Here is a 6,501-nt window from a genome sequence, read left to right on the forward strand (position 1 = left end):
CTTGAATTTGAGGCAGAGAAGATGGATGGAGTTCATAGAGGATTATGATTTTGAGTTGCACTATCACCCGGGTAAGGCCAATGTTGTGGCCGATGCCCTTAGCAGAAAATCCATTAGTGATATAGCTTGTATAGCCATCCGGGAGTGAGAGATGTTGGGTGCACTTGGCGAGTTTGATTTGCTTCTGGGCGAATCCGTTGAGGCTGCGGCCTTGTTTTCCGTTGTTCCGCAGCCTACACTTATGACTCGAGTGTTAGAGGCACAGAGAGGTGACCTTGAGGTAGAGTCCCTCCGAGAGAAGATATCTAGCGGGAAGGTTGAAAAGGGTCTATCTGAGTATCCCGACTTGAGTGTGAGATGCCGAGACCGTTTGTTTGTGCCGGAGTCTTGCCGAGAGGAGGTACTCCGAGAGTTTCGCCATTCGCGCCTTGCGCTGCATCCGGGAGGCACCAAGATGTATCGTGATTCGGGTCGCCAGTTTTGGTGGCGGGGTATGAAGAAGGATGTGGCAGTTTTCGTTTCGAAGTGCCTTACTTGTCAGCAAGTGAAGGCCGAGCATCAGAGGCCAGCGGGTTTGTTACAACCCTTGCCTATTGCCGAGTGGAAGTGGAAGCATGTCACTATGGACTTTGTTGTAGGTCTTCCGAGGACTTAGCGGGGTAGTGATGCTATTTGGGTGGTTGTAGATTGGTTGACCAAGTCCACGCACTTCATTCCTATGCGCGTGAGAGATTCGGTAGATCATCTTGCCGATTTGAATGTTCGGGACATAGTGAGGTTGCACAGGGTCCCAGTGACGATCGTCTCAGATAGAGATCCTCGTTTAACTGCTAGGTTGTGGCAGACTTTGCAGAATGCCTTGGGTACTAAGCTGACCTTTAGTACAACTTACCATCCTCAGACTGACGGGCAGTCCGAGCGTACAATTCAGATCCTTGAGGATATGCTTCGAGGTTGTGTCCTTGACTTTAGTGGGACGTGGGAGAGGCACTTACCCTTGGTGGAGTTTTCCTACAACAACAGTTTTCAGTCGAGTATCGGTATGGCACCGTTTGAGGCCTTGTATGGCCGACCTTGTAGGTCTCCAGTTTGTTGGGCTGAGGTGGGTGATGCACCTTTGTTGGGTCTGAAGTTGGTGAGGGAAACGATGGAGAAAGTGGAGCTTATCCGTAGGAAGCTTGTTACAGCCCAGAGTCACCAAAAGAGTTATGCCGATCGTAGGAGGAGGCCTTTGGCATTTGAGACGGGTGATCATGTTTTTCTAAAAATATCACCTAGGCGGGGTTTCATGAGGTTTGGGAAGAGCGGGAAGTTATCCCCTCGGTTTATTGGTCCCTTTGAGATCCTTGAGGGGATTAGGGAGGTTGCATACCGTTTAGCTTTACCGCCACAGTTGTCCGGAGTGCATGACGTGTTTCATGTTAGTATGCTTTGGAAGTACGTGCCGGATCCGTCCCATGTGTTGGATTGGACCGATTTGGAGGTAGATGAGGATGCCTCGTATGAGGAGAGACCGGTTCGGGTCTTGGATAGGCGGGATCAAGTCTTGCGAGGCAAGACCATCCCCTTGGTAAAGGTTTTGTGGAAGCATCACGGAGTGGAGAAAGCCACTTGGGAACGTGAGTTGGAAGTCCGTGAAAAATATCCGGACATGTTCGTTAATGTGTAATCATGTAATGGGAATCTTGTGATCTTGTTGAACTTTAAGAGCATTGAATATGTCTTAAGTTGTAAAACATTGTATATGTTGTGATTAATGGAAGTTATTTTAACATTATGTATGTTAAATATATTGTGGAAATCCAAGCATGATATTAATGTTGCAAATATTATAGAATTGTGGAGAATGTGTTGAACTTGGTAAATTTCAAGGGAAAGCATGTTAATAATGCATATTGAATTTTGTATTGTGATTTGCCTCTTGGAAAGAGATGAGATGACCGGTAATGTGTCGGAATATTGAATAATGAGTTGTAATGTTTAAGGGATTTGAGAAAACTTGTTTTTGAAAACGTATACTAAATTTCGGGGACGAAATTCTTTAAGGAGGAAGGTTATAGTGATCCCGGTTTTCCTTTCCTTTGCATACTGTATTCCGGACTTGGTTCCGTGGTTATGTTGTTGTCTCATTCTCATTTCCATCCTTTGCTCGTTATATTTGAGTCATGGATTGTGTTGGGCGGGTTTGGAACAGGTTGGTTGTGTTTTGAAACCAAAGGTTGATGCCCAGAATTTGGCCTTCACGCTCGAGCGGGGCTTTTGACGCTCGAGCAGGCCCCTTGTTGTTGCTTCTCCGCTCGAGCGGGAGTTTTGACGCTCGAGCATAATTTTCCATCTCCTAGTACTTTGCTCTGCAGGTCTTCATACGCTCGAGCGGGAGTTTTGACGCTCAAGCATGATCCTTTGATTTTGTTCTTCGGCTCGAGCGGGGAGTTTGACGCTCTAGCGAGGACCATGTCTGCAAAACTTCAGCAGGTGTGCAATTGACGCTCGAGCGGCTCTTTTGACGCTCGAGCGTGAGTCTGTGTCTGACGCTCGAGCGGGGGTTTCCACGCTCGAGCGGGGCGACTGGTATATCACTTCGGGATTTGACTTTTTGGATCACTTTTTACATTTCCTTTCTCTCTCTTACTATTCTAAAATTGATTTTGAGAGCTCCTCTCTCTAGAACCTACCTTCTCTCTAAGGTTTGATCTAGTTAGAGTGACCTTCTACCTTAGTTCCTTTGCAAAAGTTGTAGAGCTTGTTGTGGGCTTCCTATCAATCTGAAAAATTCTTGATTTGGAGCATTTCGGATTTCTTCATCATCACCATTTGGGTTCATCTCTTGAGGTAGGGATAACTACTCATTCTTATGGGCTTTGACTTAAATTGTTGGTCATTTGGATAAAATGTGGAAGTTGGGAAATTTTGGGACTTAGGGTTTCAAAATGTATAAAGGGCGTTTTGTTATTTTGATTCTTAAACATGTATTTTGGGTCTTAAAATGGTAGTATTGTGTTGGTTGTCGATATTTGAACCTTTGGGTTAATATTAAGAAATGGGAGAGAAAGCCCTAATTTGTGCATAAATTAATTGGTATAATTAATTTGAGAAAATTATGGGTTTATTGAAATTGAGTTGAATATAATGAAAATGGTTCATTATGAGATGAGATTGTGGAGTTAGATTTATTAATCGCTCACTGTTGAAAATATTGATTATTTATCTGTTGACGCATTTATTATCTGTTTAGAAATAATTGCTTTGGGCTATCGGTGGAGGATAGTCTTGATTGTTGTAGACAATGCATGATGATTAGGCAAACTAAAACTAATCAAATGAGTATGCCATCGAATATGGCGGTCGATATAATACATGAATTTTATGTATTGATTTGATTATGTATATGATATGTATTTATATATATTGTGTTATGTGGGAGGAGATAGGGGATGTACTCCACGGTTTAGGAGAAGTTAGGGGATGCACCTCTAAACCGGATATTGTGTGGGAGGAGATAGGGGATGGACTCCATTGATACAGCACTAAAACGTGTATCATTTGTAAAGTGTGAAAGTGTTTTCGTTTGATATTGATACAGCACTAAAATGTGTATCATTTATCAGGTATGGAAGTATGTCAGGTGTTATTCATACAGCACCAAAATGTGTATCTGATATGTAGTGTGAAATGTTTAATATGAGTTATTATCTCATCTAAAATAGAAATGTTGTTGATATGAGATGTGATCTCAATGAAATTGTTTGGCCAGGTTCTGAGCCATAGGTATGCATGAGAATTAGATAAGAAATGGTTTATGAAATGATCCGTATGAGTTAAACATTTATCATTGGCCAATGTTTTAGTTATTGCTTATATCATGTTTAGCATATCTCTACTGGGCGTTGGCTCACCCTATATGGGACATCATTTTCAGGTACATGTAGCATGTCACCTCCAAGGACGTAGCTTGGGAGCCTTGAGGCTGTTGGACTTTTTGTTGTTTCCTTTTGTATTACATGTATATCAAGCCAAGGGCTTATTTTGTATCTTGAGTTAGTACTCTTGTTTTGTAACCAAGTGTTGACTTGGAAAGTTGTAAGCCTATAGGGCACTTACTTTTGTTGTCAACATGTAATACATTGTGTAATGAATACTCTGATGATATGTAATTATGCTTTATTCTTTTATGTCTAAGCATATCAAGAATGTATGGTTTATGGGTTTAATTTGAGGGCGTTACAAAATATCCATCTTAACATTTTTCCTTTTATTCCCATTCTCCTCTTTTACTAGTTAAATTTATTACAACTCCATGACCTCAAATTCATGTTCCCTTAATACTCAAAACAACCCTCATACACTCCATTCCCACCTACCGATCTTTTATTGCTATAACTCTCTAACATAGAAATCCAATAAGACTTACATCACATCCACATTTGCATTTCCAACTATAATTTGATATATCACTAGGATAATAAATTCTTTTAATTCAATTTCTAAATTAATCATAAAGCAAAACTCTTAAGTTTTCTTTATAGATACAAATAACCCGATGAGCTCTTTATCACCAATCCCTTATCCAGCTACCATTTCATTATCCATCCGTTTCAAATAATTCCCATAAGCATTTCCATTCCATACCAATTCACACATCAAATGGTAATTTCACAAGTTCATCACAAGTCACATATATCATCATTGACCTCAATACACGTCACAACACACTCCACCTTTTGCCGACTTGATACGGCTGGATAGCGGACACCTAATTCATAGCACATTCCACCTTTTGCCGACTATTATACGGTAGGAAGTGAACTCCCAAAAATCATTTTCTCAAAAACCATGTCTTTTCCGAAAATCGTTTTCAACCTGTTAAAAACCATCCCCCACATTAGCCGGCCATCATACGGCAAGACGTGGGCACCCAAAACATTTTCGAAAACCATCTGTTTTTCCACTTTTGCAGGCTACAATACGGCAGGACTATGTGGACACCCAAAAACATTTTTCCACTTTCGCCGGCTACAATACGGCAGGACTGTGTGGACACCCAAAATCAATTTCCCACATTCGTCCAGCGATAAGCCTAGACAGGGCAATTGGGCACCTTGAATTTAAACCACCCCCACATTTACCGGCTATTATACGGACGGTTGTGGGCACCGAGAAAAACCATTTTTCAATTTTTAAAAACAATCTCCCACTTTTACCAGCTATGATACGGACGGTCGTGGGCACCGAAAAACCATTTTTCAACTCCCCGCGCGGGTACCAACACGACACCAACCCAACACAACTCAACCCAAACTCAACACAACCCAACACAACACAATTCAAACTCAACACAACCCAACACAACACAATTCAAACTCAACACAACACAACACAACACAATTCAACACACTCACCATGATTCAACACAATTCAACATAGTCAACTCACTTCAACATAATCAACACAATTCAACATAACTCAACACAATTCAACATAATCAACACAATTCAACATAATTCAAGGTGAACTCTTAAACTTTCACTTCATCATTTCACCCCAAGGCTCATGTCATTCATATCATTAATAAATCATTTTCCCCAATCTTCATTTCACTTTATAATATGATCTACAATGTCCATAATAAGGGTTCATTTGCTAATTTTTAACATAATCTTCAAACACTTCCAAAGTTCAAATTAAACTTGTATATATATAATTCAATATCTCAATTTCATGATTTTACTTTCAATTTGGGCAAAATCATTAATTATCATCATGAATCAATTTAGGGTTTTTAAGCGAAATTAAACCTTTTTCACAAAACACATTTTATTCCAACGCTTCTATTATTTTTACACCCAAACTCATGACCCAAGATAATAAACCAACAAATGATCCCAACTCTCTTCAAACCCCAACCCCCAATCTCGTGACTCATCACAATATGCATAAAAATATAAACTTTTGTGTGTAGATAAAGAAAATACCACAAATCTATCCATAGACAAAGATATTGAAAGAGAACTAGAAACCCCTACCTCTTGAAGCCAAGAGATGACGACACAAAAATCAATGGCGACGAAGCCATGAACCAATCGGACCAAAAGGAAGCTTTTGATGAGATCTACACTTTTTCTCAAAGGACCATGGTGGAACAATCACTCTAGGTGAGTAGATCTAGAGATCTTAGTGCCAAAAGCTTGAGTTTAGAGAGAGAGAGAGGAGAGCTCATGGTTTGAGAGAGAGGAAAGAAGAGAAAAAATGAAATCAAACATGTTTGGAGCCTATTTATAGTGGTAGAAAAGTGGCCCTAAAGTCAATAAAATAATGGGCTCAAAACCCCTCAAAAGTAAGGCCCAAATCAGCCCAAAAATCTAAAAAAAACATGCAGGGGTCGACCCTTTCGGGCGGAGGTGTTGACCCTCAAGGAAGAAAAGCAATATGTGCAACAGGCAAGGTGTCGATCCTTTGACCGGAAGGGTCGACCCTATTTTCCAGCAACCAACAACACAGATT

Source organism: Camellia sinensis, chromosome 7 (assembly GCF_055761805.1).
Source record: "Camellia sinensis isolate YWXY chromosome 7, ASM5576180v1, whole genome shotgun sequence".
Taxonomy (NCBI): Eukaryota; Viridiplantae; Streptophyta; class Magnoliopsida; order Ericales; family Theaceae; genus Camellia; species Camellia sinensis.